Here is a 17,520-nt window from a genome sequence, read left to right as displayed (position 1 = left end):
GTTCTCTCTGGAATAACTGAGTGGTAGGTGCTTTGTGACCTGTTTTGGCAGTTATCTCTATATACTGATTGTTACTGCCATGAAATGCTTCATTTAGCATTTACTGTCCTACTAGTTTTTTAATACAATTTAATTGCTCTGTCGTTAAGAAAATATACACCATTCTGATACAGCTAAAAGACAACAAAATGGAGTGATTTTTCTAGTCTCATATGTTTAGACTAACATAACCCTGATATCATTGTATGCATCCTTTCATTCATGTTTAGTAAACACCAGTGTTTCTATTTTTCAGCATTTTAACATCTGAGACTCTGATCCTTCCATTGATTCTCCCAAAAACTTCAGTGGGCATCCATACACACTCAGCGGCAGCTGCACCACCGGTTGCAACACTGGGGTTTTAACTATTATAATAAAAATAATAAAGGAGGTGGGGAGTTGCTCTTGAACTGTTTATAAGAGAGCAGAGATTTACAATTACCAAGAACTTTCTTCTTCTTATAACTATTTAGGAACTTTTAACAGGTTTACATGTTCATATATATATATATGTTCATATATATATGAACATGTAAACACATACACACAAATACACACACACACACACACACACACACACAAACACACACACACACTTAGAGAAAAATCCTGGTCTTATGAAACTGGTCAATGAGAGTTTCGCCATTGATTTCAAGGGGACCAGGACAGGGCCCTTCTTGGGACCTGATTCTTTTTTTGGCTTACTTTGAAGCCTTTTCTTAAGGTCCAGCATTCAGCAACGGACTAAGATATAATTAAATAGCAGGTGCCAAAGCTTGAATTCTATGGGAATGGCACACACATGCATCCTATGAAGAACTTGGCCCTGTGTTTAATTAATGTTAAGCTTCTGATATAAATACAAAAGCCAGGTTGTTTAATGTTAGATATAACTACCTGCCCTCAATTTATGCCCTTAAAAAACAAACAAACTAACAAAAGCCACAGTGACAATTACTGTTCCAATCTATTATGTAAATATGTATTAAGGACTTGATTTTAAAAACATGACACTTGAAACCTGTGCATGGTTCTTTCTGTTTGCTGTGTTAGCTCTTTCAAACTTGTATCAATAAGAGCAAATATTTCCTAGTGAGATTTCCCCTTGATCCCCTTTCCTCCGCCCCAAATACCTGATCATTAGTGCCTGCCTGATATGTGAATTGTGCACCCTCTCTTTTTATTTAAAGGGACTACTGTGATTTTTTGAAAATGGGTTCAGAGTCTTCTCCTGAAAAGCAGTTGTCACACCTGCAAAAATATAAAGATCTGCTTCAGATAGTTTGGAGTTTCATGCTTTCATTTTTTAAAATGCCAGAACATAGAGTATGTACTGCCAATAAAGTGATCGGAGTTGATGTCAGTTGACACTGATAACAGTGGAAAGTGCACAGTGTAACTTTGAGCAAAATTTGGTACATAGTATCTCTCTCAAGCAGTATAAACTAGCCTTCATTAGAATCACTTAGTACACTTGTCTATTGGCCTGAAAGCTCTAGCATCTTCATCCAATAACCATTCTCCAAAGAACAGATAATTTGCCATTTGATTCTTTCCTTCAAGATACATTTAAAATAATCTGTTGACCTTCTTTGAAACATTAATACTCCAGTATCTAGTTAAATTACTCCTTACTCTTTCTGTCCAATGCTTAATTTGTAATGAAAGAGGTGCCGGAGCTCAAGCAATTTTTTTACATTCATAACTGATGCAGCAAGCCCAGGGGTGCCGGGGCTAGGCGCTGCCAAGCGTAGAGGCACCAGGGCCCAGCCCTGGCACAAATTAAGCACTGATTCCTGTCCCATAATGATATATGTAGAGCAGTGGTTGCGCTCGGCCAAACCTGCGGACGCGGCAGGTACACAAACCGGCCCGGCCCGCCAGGGGCTTTCCCTGCACAAGTGGCGGAACAAGTTTGGGAACCACTGATGTAGAGTAATGAAAACTTCTGAGCTCCAATTATCTTGCTGGCATTCCTTCTTGAGCTGTGTATTTTCAAACATTCCCTTCACTTGAGCCTTTAAGAGTGTCTAAGTCTTTCTCATCATTTGATGTGCCACTAAGCCGTGTGTATTTCCCTGGTGTGCCCCTGGGTCATAGTAGCATTATGCCATCTCCTTAGGGAGTATTCCTGGACAGAGTGTACTTGTGAAAATGACTTCTCTGGACAGTGGCTAGTAAAGGGCAAAGCTTAAAAGGTTCAGTGGTTGAGTTTAAACAATCATCCTAAAGTTCAGAGCTAATCTGAAACTTAAACTATTCAAATCTCTGTGATCTGAAAACTGGGCTAGAAATCTTGTCAGATCAGCTCTTGGACAAAACACATCTTTATTTTGCCCAGGCATACTCTCGTGTGGGATTTCAGAAGGCTGAATTCAGGAAATGCAGAGCGGGGCTAGGGTTTTGTTTTGTTGTTTCTTTTGGAGGTTTTTTTCAGAGCATTATCCAAATGCACAGAAGGGTCTGGGTTTGTTCCAATTTGAATTTGGGGATAACTTTCAGGTCAGTTCTTCTTTTATCTAGAGATGGGCCAAAAGCAAAACCCTGGATCAGAGCATCCTTGAACGGTGAGGGATGTCCAGGTCCAAAGCAGAGCTTTGTGGCTCAGACTCAACTCCAATTTTTTCAGAACTATTCCACTCATCCTTATTTTCTCCTCTTCTCCTACGTGTTTTTTTTTCTCTCTTATGTGGCTCTAATACCTGCTGATATTAACAACATGTAATCTTTTTACAGCCATTTCTTGCAGTGACTTTCCTGCCATTTTAACCTTACTCTTCTGTTTCTAGAAAGATGATCATTGCTGTAAGTTTCCTGCCCTTCTATTTAGATAAGCAGATGTTCGATAGCTTTATCCTTTGTATACTCCTCAGGCATGTTCATCTGACTAGATCCATTATAATTAGGAAGTTAGTTTTACATGTAGAATATTTGCTGCTAAAGTGCCTCCTGAAGTAAAACATAATTGCTGGATAAACATCTGTGATAGCAAAGTTGCGTCTGGACCTAAAATTTCTGGATACATGAGTGTCCAGATCTAGGGTTTTGGTATGTGTTTATATCTAGAAAATATGAGCTAAAACAAAACAAACATTGTTCATGCTCCTTTCATGTCTTTGCATCTTCGAGACATGCAGCTCCTTGTCAACTAGGGCTCAGTCCTGTGAGGAATTTGAGACTAATTTGTGGTCTGTATCATTTGTAAGCAGGTCATTGTGAGTACTCAAAATTAATGAGGTCTTGGGTGGTTTGACTGGTCCCAAGGTCTTATTGCTACTCCTTTAGCTGGTGAGTGCAACTTTTAGAATCTGGTGACCATTACAAATACGAGTTCAAAATTCACTATTTACATTTTCTAATATTAGTTTACTACAGATATTTGCGGCGAAGCAAGCAGAATGGACACAAGTTCTTTTTAAAAATTCAAATGCAGTTTTGTTTGTTTGATTAAGTAAGGGGGATTAACCAAACTGCTTGACTAATCTTGCATAACACCTGCCTACACTGTGTATGGTTCTGGCATATGGTATCAGCTCTCATCTTTCAAAAATAGTAGCAATAATCACTCAATTTTAGAAGCAGCCTCAAGCCACAAAATTTAGATCCAGGTTTGAATTTTGAATGCCCTAACGTTCACAACATTTGGAATTTTGTGTCAGCTCTTTGCAGAGTGAGAGGTCACTTACAAACATTAATTTCTCAGTTTGAATTCACATTTAGAGCAATCTCAGGGTGTTCAGATCTTGCATTTTGGTTTAGGTATGGGGCCATTAAACTTGTTCAACAGTACAAAAGAATGGCATTATCCACAAAAATAAACAGATCATTTCATATGATCAACAGATCAACATCCCAGAATGAAAGCTATTTAAATGTGGCGTAATCTGTAAACTTTAATTTACTCAAACCAGGGTTTTTTCCGAAGTAGACAAGTATATAATTTCCAGACATTGAAAAATAAATAATATGAAATGGTTAAAAGAAAAAAATCTAAGATAAAATAATACAAAAATTTCCTCCCATGGCCAGGTAAGATTATCTGCATAGCAGTACCAATTTGTCAGAAACAGTTACCAAGCACACTTTGGATTTATATTTTGCTGATAAGAGAACAAACATGAAATGGCACTCTGAGAACATTTGCCTAGAAAACATTTCTTGGGCACCTTCTTCCTGTATTATACAGAAAAACAGAAGAAACAGCAGACAAAAATCTGTTGGCAAAGGCACAAGTTGATCACTGCTCGCCAGTGATTCAGAAGTAGGAAGATCCTTGGCTTTCTCTCATTATCCCCATTACTCACGTAAACCTAGCTTTTCATGAAACTAAAACATAGCACAATAGCCAGATGCCAGTAAGAACTAGAACCCCTGGCTCACTAAACCATTATGCCAGTAAATAGGCCGATCCTATTCCTGCAAGCAAACGTTTCACCAAAATGTGTTCTGAAAATGTATGTCCCTAAGTCACAAACACCTATTGACCCACCACGAGGACCTCACATAAGAAGAGAGCTGTGATATCCCCCATGTAGGCAGCACTCATGACAATATTTTCACTTTACATCATGATAGCAGCCAAAGACCCCCCATGAGGATTGGGGTCCAAATTGCATTGGGCACTGCACCCATACATGGGAACTCGGTCCCTGCTCTCAAGAGCTTACGTTCTAATTCAGGCACTTATACAGCTTTTCAGGAAATCAATGTTAAAGGTGACAAAGCTACAAAGCTATCAAATTACAGGAAAGTTCGGCCATTCAGGACTTGCACCAGTGGAGAGCACTTTAAGAGCTTCTGAGCTGTGCTATAGCCATCTAGAAGCGTGTTGCCTGTCAAGTCTTGTTATTGCTTAATTATATAATAATGACTTGCTCCAACAATTTCTAATAAAAGCACGTCAGCAATCTCGACAGCGAATGGCCTGGCATTTCTTGTCTATTATACGGTTTTGTATGTGTCATGTTTAAAACTAAGTACCTGAAAAGCCATAAAAAAAAGTAGCGGCGCATTCAATAGAGTGGGCAAGGGTTGATAATGGCTCAGAGCCAACAATACTACACAAGTATTTGTGAAATTGTTTCCTTAGCTTATAAGTCAGCTTGAGCTCTACATTCAATGACATTAACACGTTCTGATTTTAAGCAAATGCTGGAACATGCACAGGTTTACATGACAGAGAAGCAGAGCAGTCCAGGGAATGGGGCACTGAAAGGATAGTCAGGACACCTGGGTTCCATGTTTGGCCTTGACACTGACCAGCTGTGTGACCTTAGGCAAGTCACTTCATCTCTCAGTGACTCCATTTCTACCACCCTTTGTCTTGTCTATATTAGCCCTGATCCAGGATTGCAGATTCTATAAGACAGGCTCCCCAGTCAGACTACATCTCCCATGGTGCACTATGGCCAGGCCTCTCCTCACTAGGAGGGGAGACTGTAATGCATTATGAGAGATGTTGTCAAACCAGGGAGCCCAGCCTATAGAGGAGAATAAGAGCATGATGCACCTGAACTACAGCTCCCACTAGGCACCATGGCAACATTTCCAAACCAAAATATTTCAGTTTCTGGACTAAATATTTTAGTTTTCAATTTTTCTCTGCAAAAAGCTGCAACTGTTTACAGGGAAAAAAAGTGCATTTTCCAACCAGTACTAGTCGTTAGGCCAATATTGAGCACTCTTGAAAATCCCACCTTTAAAATGTGTCCTATCATTGAAAATAGTTTTTAAATGTAAAAAGAAAAGGCATTTGAGGAAAGTGCCTTTAAAAATAAAATTAAAAAAGATTACTCGCTTCATTGGTATAATCAATGCTCTGAATGTTCTTCCAGCTCCAATCTATAGCGTCGCAGGGACGGGCTTTGGGACCACACAGGAAAGTTTAGAATTAGGTTGTCTTGAGGGTCTTTAGCGCTTTTCTACAGTCTGCTTTGTAGGTAAAAATGCATTAATTTTGTATCAATACATTGCTTGCCAAATAATTAGCAATAACACAGTGCTTCTGCAACACTCCTCTGTGACGGACACCCAAGTGTCCATGGAGGTGCTTTCATCACAACTAGGAAGCATCTGCCAGTCTTCAAGAAATGATGCTTCCTGTTATCTGTAGACATGTACAATAGTTCTGGGGTTTCCAGAGGTTGTTTTAAACTAGCTACACCCAATAAAACACACACATCTCTACACTGCTCAGCTGCTTCATGCCCTTTTGTGTCAGGTGTTTCTCTGGTTTGAATTCAGCCAGGATCGAGCGTGTGCAGGAGTCACAATCAGACAAAAGCAAGCTGCAAAGCAACCTTGAGAGAAAGGAGCAGTGAAGGCTGCACATTAACAGGAGAGAAATTCTGTACTTATAAATGCACCCCGGGAAAGCAAATAAAGCACACGGTCGAAATGGGAGGTTCTGTACAAACAGTTGCATCCATTGTCTGCATTAAAAACAAGGCTTTTTTTAATCTTGACATATCACCTTATCCTTAGGAAAGATAGTTAAGTCACTCCCCATCTATGTTTGGATACAATCTGAGCAATTAACATAACATGAATATTTGGTTTTAGAATGCTTCATTTATGATGAAATACAAACTTTCATACTGTGCTTCAGCTGGCAACACTCCCCATTTAGAATAAGTTTCACAGCTATATAAAACGTTACCTTTGCTTTAGTAAATTGAGAGCACCACCAAATTTAAGTGGAGGCTAAAGTGCTTGCAAGTAGAGATAGGCTTCAACGAAAGCCCCACACCCAAGCACCACCCAATCATAAGAAAGACTGGATCTGGATCCAGATATGACCTTGTTCAGCTGGCCCGTAGCTCAGTGGGCCAAGCCAAAACCACAGACCCAAAGACTTCTGAGCCAGGGAAAGTTAGGAGCTGAACTTCATGTGTCTAATCATTGTGTTTGACTGAGCTCCACTTGATGCAAGACCCACGTAGGATGGGGGGGCAAAGGTGTTGTTACACTATCTTTGTAATAACCTGATCCTAGGCCTGACCAGAAACTGGTTCTGTCCCCTGTGCAACTTACAGCAGCCTCGGAGGTGCCTTCATTGCACTCGGCTGCCTAGGACCCATTTTATATAGCCACACTCCATACACCAATAGCTGCAAGGGTGTAGTAGTGGAGACAGCTATACTGATTCCGATACCTGGGGACTCCCCCATGCTAGGAAGGAGTCTTTAGCTAGTGAGATAAGCTGACTTCAAAGGCCTTTTTGTGCTGCTAAAGCAGCATAAAGGGCCATAGTAGGGCCAAGGATCTTCTGTTACATCTGAACCATATCTCTATAATAGGCCAAACGAAAACCCTAGATTCCAATAACCCTCATCCAATTAGTTTTTGAATTGTCCAGCACGGAGATTCCTAGTAAAAATTAGGACTAAACACTAAGGACACTTTTCAGAGACAATGCTAAAGGTGCAACAGCAAACCATCTGAATGAGAAGAAAAGATAGGAAGAATAGTAACTGGCTAGATTGGCTCCAACAGTAGCTCTTTAATGACCTGAAAATCTAAAAAGGAATCCTACAAAAAGTGGACAATTCACTAGGGAGGAGTACAAAAGAATATCACAAGCATGCAGGGACAAAATCAGAAAGGCTGAGGCACAAACTGAGTTACACCTCGCAAGGAACACAAGGCAATAAGAACAGGTTCTTTAAATACATTAGGAGGAGGAGAAAGATGAAGGAAAGTGTAAGTCCTCTGCTTAATGGGGAAGGAGCGCTAATAACAGATGACGTCAAGAAGGTGAGGTGTTTAAGGGCTATTTTTGCTTCAGTCTTCATTAAAAGGTAAACTTTGACCAGAATCTTAAACAATATTAACAAGGGGGGGAGGGGAGGAACACAAGCCAAAATAGGGAAAGGACAGGTTAAAGCATATTTAGATAAGTAAGTTGGTAGGACCTGATTAAATTTACCCTAGGACACTTAAGGAATTAGCTGAAGCAATCTTGGATCCATTAGTGATTATCTTTGAGAACTTATAGAGGATGGGTGAGATCCCAGAGGACTGGAGAAATGCAAACAAGGTACCTATCTGAGCCCATTTTACCTGCCAGCTTGGGACTTCCAGAACCCTGCCTTGTTGAGCCAGACTCCAGCACCCAGACACCCAGCTCCCAATGGGACCCAAATCCCAAATAAATCCATTTTACTCTGTATAAAGCTTATACAAGGTAAACTCATAAATTGTCCGCCCTCTATAACACTGATAGAGAGATATGCACAGCTGTTTGCTCCCCCAGGTATTAATCACTTACTCTGGGTTTACTAATAAACAAAAGTGATTTTATTAAGTATAAAAAGTAGGATTTAAGTGGTTCCAAGTAATAAGAGACAGAACAAAATAAGTCACCAAGCAAAATAAAGCAAAAACACGCAATTAAGAAACTGATTACAAGTAATATCTCACCCTCAAAGATGTTCCAATAAGCTTATTTCACAGACTAGACTCCTTCCTAGTCTGGGTCCAATCCTTTGCCCTGGTACAGTCCTTGTTAGTTCCAGCAGCCATCTTAGGTGGTGACTAGGGGTTTTCCAATGACTGCTAGCCCCCTTTGTCCTGTTCCACCCCTTTTTATAGCTTTGGCACAAAGCGGGAATCTTTTGTCTCTCTGGGTCCCCACCCCTCCTTCTAAATGGAAAAGTACCAGATTTAAGATGGATTCCAGTATGGATTCCTGTGAGACCCCAACCTCCATTCTTCCTGGGCTGGCCCACAGGTGCACAGGAAGGTTTGTAAGTAAACAGAGCCATTTACAGTTCATTGATTCTGAAGCACCCTTAATGGCTTTCACTTAATATGTTTACATCAGTAATACAAGTTTTTATCTTATTCTTCTAACTCCAGACATAGAAATAATTCATGCAAACAAATAGGAGGAACACACTCAGTAGATTATAAGCTTTGTAATGATACCTTACAAGAGACCTTTTTCATAAAGCATATTCCAGTTATATCATATTCACATTCATAAGCATATTTTCATAAAGCATATGAAGTGCAATGTCACAGATTCTATATGCTGCAGTTCTCCCTTTTTATGCAGCCTGAAGGGTATATTAATCCACAAGAAGTCCAAACTATACATCACGAAAAATGCCAAATGAGTTTGACTGACAATACTGTATATGTGATTCCCCCCCACTTCGAATATGAGGAATATGTAAAATCTGTGTAAGTTGATTCTTCCTCATGTCTTTTATATTACTTTTCTAAAAGTGGATTTGTTCTGGTCACTGTGCAGCACTCCATGATTGATTTCTCCCCCAGTTTACATCAAAGCCAAGTTATTCTAGTCCATAGATCTCACTTTCAGATCTAATGAAGAGAGCTATACTGAGTGTTTTTTTTTCTAATAAAGAACTAATTAATAAAAAATAATCAAATGAAAAACAAGATTTTTAAAGAGGTCTCTGGTAAAGTAAATGCAAAGTTTTTTCTGCACTTTATTAGTACATTTACCAACATATTAAAACCATAAGGTACAATATCTCAGAAAAGTAAATGTCTGACTTAATTAGCCAGCACCGAAATGCTTCATCAACCTAGAAGCATTCATTTACTTACCTCTTCACTGCTATTTCTCTGTTAAAAAAAAAAAATCAGCTGTGGAATTCACCTGAATTATGCCTGTAAGCAAACCATTCACAAATAAAAATTACTTATGGAAGTGATGTCAACTTTTGTTTTTGCAACTAACTTATTTAGTAAATGGATCAATTATTTCTGTAGTGACTCTGTCTTCCCCTTTTGCTTCTGGGTATCATTTAATCCTGTTACTGATTTCTGATCACTCCATTCCATTATAAAGGAGCTAAGGTAAGAAATAACGTACATGCTCTACTAAATATACAGCCTGGGTCTTAGTCACCAAAATGGAGAGCCTAAACAGGATAAGATTAAGAGTTTTAAAACAGGAGTATTACTGGCTCTCTCGTCAGAATTTTAACAAACTCAATCTATCAAATACTGTAAAGCACACTCAATGACCAGGCAGGCAGGCATGCCACCTAACAGAATAAAACCAGCACACAATAAATAAATCATTCTGGACAGGTAAGGCCAGTCCTGCAGTCCTTTCTAGGTAATGCAGGATCAAGTGTTAGATGTTACTTTGAAAGCCCAATCAGGATTGATTTTTGTATCACTGACAAGAGCATTATCAACGTTTACGAAAAGGAAAAGCATATATAACTGTTTCTAAAATACCACATGGTGCCAAAGAGGGGCCTGAACCAATTCCCTGGCTCTGAACACCTGTGAACTTTGGAGAGGTTCTGGATCTGGCTTCACTAGCTGGCATTTATCTTTATAAAAGGATGAAACAAAACCACTCATGCAAACAATGAAACTATGGGTCTATATCTGGGCACCACCAAATCTAGTTTGCATCTGAAATTTGCAGCTCAGGTACATTACTCAATACAACTTCCTTTCTCACCAAAGAATAATGAAAATGGAGGAGAGAAAAAAGGGTAATTCCTTCTGCTGGGCCAACTTCCCTTTGTCCTTTTTTATGGCCCCCTACTTCATCATTTCATCTTTTCCATTGAATAAAGGTACTGCTTTGAGCAGCGAGTTGGACTAGATGACCTCCTGAGGTCCCTTCCAACCCTGATATTCTATGATTCTTGTATAAACAGCACAGCGATGAAGTGAAGTCTCAAAAAGAAAAAAAGAGATCTTAGCGAACAGGCCATAAAAAGGTAACCAAATGTAATCAAATTACTCACTGCTCTCTTGATATTCTACATGGCCTCCTGTCATCTGCAGCTGATCTTGACACTCGCATCATCCACTCTGACACTAAAGGCATTGTGTCACTTTAACATTACTTCAGGATCACCCTGTCTCTTCTTAACCAGATTTTGTGAGGCCGGGAAATAGCCTCTCTGGTGGCAATTTCATTTACTAGACAGAAAGCTAGTGAAGTCTCTAGTTTTATACCTAAAATATTTTCTGCTTCCATCATTATTTTTCCCCAGTGCTCATGAATAACATTTAATTCATTAAACACGTGCAGCCAACCATAGGATTTTTGCAGACAATCCAAAATGATATGTTAACCAGAAGCCATATTTTCTAATTGAAACAATGACGACCCGAAATGTTAACATTTTCCCTTATCCATATGAAAGTTCATGTATTATCTTGGGATAATGTTCAAATCATCTTGGGTCATCATACAAGAGCTGAATGAAAATTGTCACCAGAAGCAGCCGCATCTATAGTACATTTGTGATTGTTTCAGGACAATTCAGATTTTAGTCTCCAGTTTAACATCTTGCTGACGTACAGATCAAATCTCCATAGAGGGGGAAAAAAAAAAAAAAAGCTCTTTATAGTGATTCTGTCTTTGGTGACTTTCTCATAAGGCCTATATAAGAGCCTCGGGTATAATAGAACTAAGAGTCTGTTATGAGGTCAAAACCTTTAAATCACATTGCTCGATCTATAAAGGGAGAAGGCTATGAATAGCATAGGCCTGAATATTCCTTTTATTATTTGTTAAGTATCAACTCTTTTCTTGGTGCTTTACCAGCCACAAAAATTAAGGCAGTCCCTGACCCCAAAATGATGACCAAATGAAACAAAAAGGCAAGTGCTCAAAATGGAGATGGGAGCTGTTGTTGGAAGACATCAAACAGAAAACTGCATATGCATCACTGATTGGCAAAAAGCTTTCGGGAGCCAGTCCATGCCAGTCCACGTGGCAGAACACAATTGTTAGAGCTAGTCAAAACATTTCTGCAAAACGGTTTTTCATTAAAAAATGCTGCTTTGCTGAAGCCAAAACATGTTGTGGCGGTATATCAATTTTGATGACTCTGTAACAGGAAGGTTTCTGAGGTCCCAGGTGGACTCTGGTTACTAAGAGAGGAGAGACCCCCGCAGACTGAAATTCTGACTGTTCAACTCTGAAAACAGGATGTTTCAAGACAATTCTGTTTTATGGAAATGTTTGAAAGGTTTTGGTTTTGTTCCAATGCAGAATGAACTCAAATTCCAAAACCTCGAAAATTGTTGTGAAGTGGAATTGTTCTTCAGCCAGCTCTAATAACAATGCAGTATCAGCAATGGGCCAAGACCAGTTCGCAGTGAAAGCTATCAGGCTTTGCTTTTCACTACAAAGCTACTTAAACCCTCTAAAGGGGCACCACAAAATGTTTGTGGGCGGGGGTGGCGGAGGTGTTGGAAAAGGCAAGGAGATTTGGGCTTTTTTGCAAAACAGCTAGAAATGAGATCTCCTTCCCTGTTCCCCATCCTTGGACCCAGTGGTAAGAATTTTTCACATAGCTCTGATAGTGAAGATTTATTAACACTTACTTGATCACCGGGGCAATTTACAGAGCAGGCTGGCAATGGAGATGATAGCAGGAATGTGCTGCAGATAGTTCATGTATTAATATATATTAGAACCTATAACACAGAGGCAGATTTTTATTTTGTTTTACTTATGTGAATTGTCACCCACATTACAGCAGCTTTATAAATTCTATGAAATTCTGTAAAATTGGCAAACCTTTCCAGTATCATGATGAACATTTTGCAAAGACAAAACTATAAATTTTACCCATATTTAGCTATCCCTCTAAATGTCTCAGTAAATTAATCTTTGATCAGTTTTATTGCCTCTGAAAACAAACCAGCAACATAATCTGAAAGTCCCCCCCCCTTTTCTTTTAATAGTTAAAAAATGTAAACAATGTACTGATAAAAATCATTTGTTTCTATCAGTGGTTAAACATTACAGTATGTCCAAAGAAGGTTGGAAAAGATGTAGTTTTCTATTTTTGCTTCAAGTAGAGATTGCCTTCATAAATTACACAGGGTTGCAAACCCAGCATGGCTTACTGAGATAAACTGCTAAATAGGCACAGGTGGGTTGGTCCAGCAGATATCTGATCAGAAAATGCTTTTTCGAAAAAGCTGTTATATTCATCAGTCTTCCTTATATTGCACTACATCATGCTGTGTTAGCCCAAAACACAATAATGCAGCCCCATAAACTAGACCTGGCCTGTACAAAGTGTCTGGTTGAAAGAAGAAAAGGGTTTAATTATAAACCAAACACAATATTATCCATAATACTCTTGTGTAGATTACACAGACACACACATATATAATTGATGTGCCCTGTTAAGCCTTTAGGGATAAAGCAGTGGGAGCAACGTGCTGATCAGGTATGAGGGACTGAGCATTTAAGGTATGCAGTAGCCCTGGGGGAGAGGTGGAAAAACAGAAAACAGTTATCTGAGCACACATGATGGAGAAATGAATAAAAAATATATTACTAGAACAATATCAGGTTGTTTGCCATTTTTCATTGGTTTCAATGGTTCATTTAATTTGCAATATAAGCGGTGGGATTCAAATGCTGCCTGCCTGATGAGGAAGAAAAGAGGCCTGATCCTAAACCCAGAACAGACAATTATTCACTGGGATTCTTTGTAGTAAATATATATCAGAGCAGGCAAGTGAATCTTTCCCCTGTTACCTTTATAAAGGGAATGGAGATCCCAGCTAGCACAGAGCCAGTGTAGCTGCCTCCGAGACCTCACTCCCAGCAGCTCAATTGCAGGATCCTGTTGGGGGCGGGCAAAGGGACTCCCCAGTTGATGACCCCTTCCTTACAACTGAACTGAGCACAGTAGAGAACCTGGCTTCAGAGCTTTAATCTGCATTTGACGTATTAGGAGTCAGACCCTCAGCTGATCTAAACCAGTGTAGCCGGATTGGACTAAAAGAAAACTGGATAAATTCATGGAGGTTAAGTCCATTACTGGCTATTAGCCAGGATGGGTAAGGAACGGTGTCCCTAGACTCTGTTTGTCAGAGGGTGGAGATGGATGGCAGAAGAGAGATCACTTGATCATTACCTGTTAGGTTCACTCCCTCTGGGGCACCTGGCATTGGCCACTGTTGGAAGACAAGATACTGGGCTAGATGGACCTTTGGTCTGACCCAGTACAGCCGTTCTTATGTTCTTATGACTTCAATGAAGCGACACCAGTATACATGAGCTGGGGATTTGGCCCTACAGAGAGGGGCAGGTCTAGCCTATCTGGTATGGTTAAATAGAGTGTAGGTGTGTAAAATACGTATAGACAGGAATTAACACACCACATCAAACCAGATGTGTATTCTGCTTCTGACAGTGGCCTTTCCCTTCTCACAAAGCAGAAAGTTCCCTGCCGAGTGGGCCCTAAAAGGAAAATTCTGCAGCCCACATTTGCTCCTGGGTCAAAAACTGCCTAGTGGAGCGGAGTGGGAAAAGACATCAGGGAACTGGCTACAGCTCCCGAATTCTCAAACTGCCCCGGCCCCAGCATAAGTTAAAACAGCCTGAGGGCTGTGCCAACACACACTAACAGGCGCCGGGCCTCAGCTGAGAATTAACAGAGTCAGTGCTGGCAGGCTATACCCTGCCCCCAACTTGCTCCCACCCATCCACTATACTGGGAGGAGGGGTAGCTGATGCATGAGCTGGTTTGACCACTTCATATAGGGTGACCAGATGTCCCGATTTTATAGGGACAGTCCCAATATTTGGGGCTTTTTTTTTTAAATATGGGCTCCTATTACCTCCCCTCCCCCCATTCCGATTTTTCACACTTGCTATCTGGTCACCCTAACTTCATACCATCTGATAGCTCCCCTAAACTGGGGTAATTCTCAGTGTCCAGTTAGAGTCAGGCGAGTCCACTTTAAGCCACCTCAGTAGTGCAAAGAGGCAGGCTCAAGGGGTGAGAATTTTGCCTGTATCTTCTCTCCCGTGCTGGATACTGGTCTGTGCATGGTTTCTTTTGCTTTTGAACAATGAAGGCTATTCTTTAACTGGTTTTCTGTTTTAGACTGCTAGGTGTGTACTAAAGAACTGTGACCTAGCATTCGCAATTGTCAGCAAAAATGTCAGTGAATAATTGATTTTCTGTAGAAACCAGTGTTAGTTAGCAATAACATGTAATTTGTTATGGTGATAGAAATCACTCATGTATTGAGAACCTAACCAAATAGACCGATTTAACAATCTTCTCTGCAGTCTTATGACTATGTAAATTTTTTCACTGCTGAGGTCAGACTTCAGGATTCCAGATCCTTTTCATGGTGTGTGGGGGGGTATAAATAAATAGATAGATACAGATATGGTGAGAATGCGTGTGTGTGAGTGAGTGAGAGAGAGAAGGAAAATAATACTGTTAACTGGCACAGAATTAACCATGTGCAAGGGTTTAAAGGCGAACAGCAACTTGAGCTAAAAGCCATAGAGGATGAATGTTTTATCTTTACAAGATCTGCTTATGGACTTGATTCTGCAAGTTGCTGAGTATCTTTGATTTTAGCAGGAGTTGTAGGTGCTAAGCATCTTGCAGGACTGGATCCTGTAATAGGAATTAATGGATCCCAAGAGAGATCTCTCCAAATCTGAGAAGAAAAGCCACAAATGCTGCACAGTACAATCCAATAAATGCACGTTTTGGCTTCCCTGATCATGAGGATTAGCGAAAGATGACAGGAACGGAAAGCGGCTTACTGTTGTTTACTACTGTAATGAAAAGGAAAAGCAAAGTGAACCATTGTAGATTAGTTGTAACAAAGCTGCTAGTGTCCTGAGCTACTGTACCAAAGCAGAGCTGTCCCTTGCCCTTTCTTGCAGAATGTGTATTTGAAATACTGAAGACCTGCATCCCTCCCAACTGCTCTTCCCCTTATGATTTGTTTAAGTAATTTATTGTTGACTTTAAGAGTGGCATACAATGGCCTGCAAGTCTGTGCATTTAAACAGAAGAATACAATAGGATATTCTACCATTTGTTTTTTAAATGGCAGTCAAGTATTAGTCCATATCCAGGAAATGACAATAACAAGCCAAACACTGTAGTCCTTACTCACTTAGGCCCAGATTTTTAAAGGTATTCAGCACTGATGCACTCATAGAATCATAGAATATCAGTGTTGGAAGGGACCTCAGGAGGTCATCTAGTCCAAACCCCTGCTCAAAGCAGGGCCAATCCCCAGACAGATTTTTGCCCCAGATCCCTAAGTGATCCCCTCAAGGATTGAACTCACAACCCTGGGTTTAGCAGGCCAATGCTCAAACCACTGAGCTATCCCTCCCCCACCCCCCCAGCATTGCAACACTGCAACTCCTGATTTAGGAGCCTAAATCCCACCAATAGCCAATGGGATTTTGGGTAAGTGCCTAAACCCCTTTTAGTAATGAAATTTAAGCTCCTAAATCAGTTAGGCATTGCAATGCTGAACTCAGCAACACCAAAATACCTTTAAAAATCTGGGCCTTTGGCAAAACTACCACTGACTTGTATCAGAGATTTGACTGCACAATGGGAGTTTTGTTTATGTGCCCCAATAGTGAATGCGCCTTGCTTTCTTTTTGTGAATGGTTCAGCATTTTGTAACTTATGCATTTAAAAATATCTATGTCATCTAACAAAAACAAGCAAACAAAAGAAGGGAAGCATGGAAGGTATGACAGTATTCCAGCAAGGCTGTAAATCGTTTCAGCATTATTCTTATCTGTTGATAAAGCCAATACTGATCTGTAAAATAACTGTTGCTTATCAGCTACTGCAATTGAGAAAAAACATGTTAGAGTCTCCATGCTGAAATTAACATGGGAGTGAATGGGTTCAACTGAAATAATGTATCCTAAATATTAAGAGGTGAATCCTGTACTCCTTAGTCTATATAGAAAATAATGGGAGGCTTGCCTGAGGAAGGAGAGCAGAAATTAACACTAGATACTTAACCAAAAGCAACCAGTTCTCTTTGATTTAGCTCTTAGGCTAGAAATCTTGTGATGTCGGGCTTTCCCAGTTCTAACATGATGGGAACAGCCAAACCAATAATTCTTTTGTATTTTATCTTCCTGGTGACACCAAAACCAGGAAGTGTAGAGCTATGTGATTTCAGATTTTTAAAACCTCAAAGTTTCAATCCAAACCAGTTGGCTCCATCCTTAGCTGAAACTCAGAAGTTGAGATGTAGTTCGCCTGTATAATCTGAGTAATTAATTTAAAACTAAATCAGACTAAAGCACTGGCTAATATACTGCAGGGAACAATCTTGCATTGGCAGGGATGGGACTGGACAACCTAATAAATCTCGTCCACCTCTGTTTTATGCTGTTCTAGGATTTTATGAGATATACAAAAATTGTAATAATTTTACCTTTCTGTCACATAGGAGATAAACCCACATATCTATCAGCTGAAATACTGTAACCTTTACTTCTTTATCTTATATAATCGAAGATTTTACTTTGATCTCAATGGGAAAAAATGGAAAAAACTACCGGACATATATTCCAAGTTGTCTCACATTTTGCCCAGTGGAAAGTTAAGAAGAAACATGGAGTCTTTTTCTCCCCAAGTCTACAAACTCAAATGCATCATGGGATCACAGGAAAATAGCAAAGACCCTCTTGTCAGTCTTTGTACAGAG

General features: G+C 39.9%; 1 protein-coding gene across 7 annotated transcripts in view; it reads right to left on the bottom strand.

The window, feature by feature from the left end:
• Window positions 1-17,520, bottom strand: part of SUSD3 (sushi domain containing 3) — a 49,182-nt gene that overhangs the window by 25,062 nt on the left and 6,600 nt on the right. The gene's annotated exons all lie outside the window — the stretch shown is intronic.

Source organism: Chrysemys picta, chromosome 7 (genome assembly GCF_011386835.1).
Source record: "Chrysemys picta bellii isolate R12L10 chromosome 7, ASM1138683v2, whole genome shotgun sequence".
Classification (NCBI taxonomy): Eukaryota; Metazoa; Chordata; order Testudines; family Emydidae; genus Chrysemys; species Chrysemys picta.
This window is presented reverse-complemented; position numbering and strand designations above follow the sequence as displayed.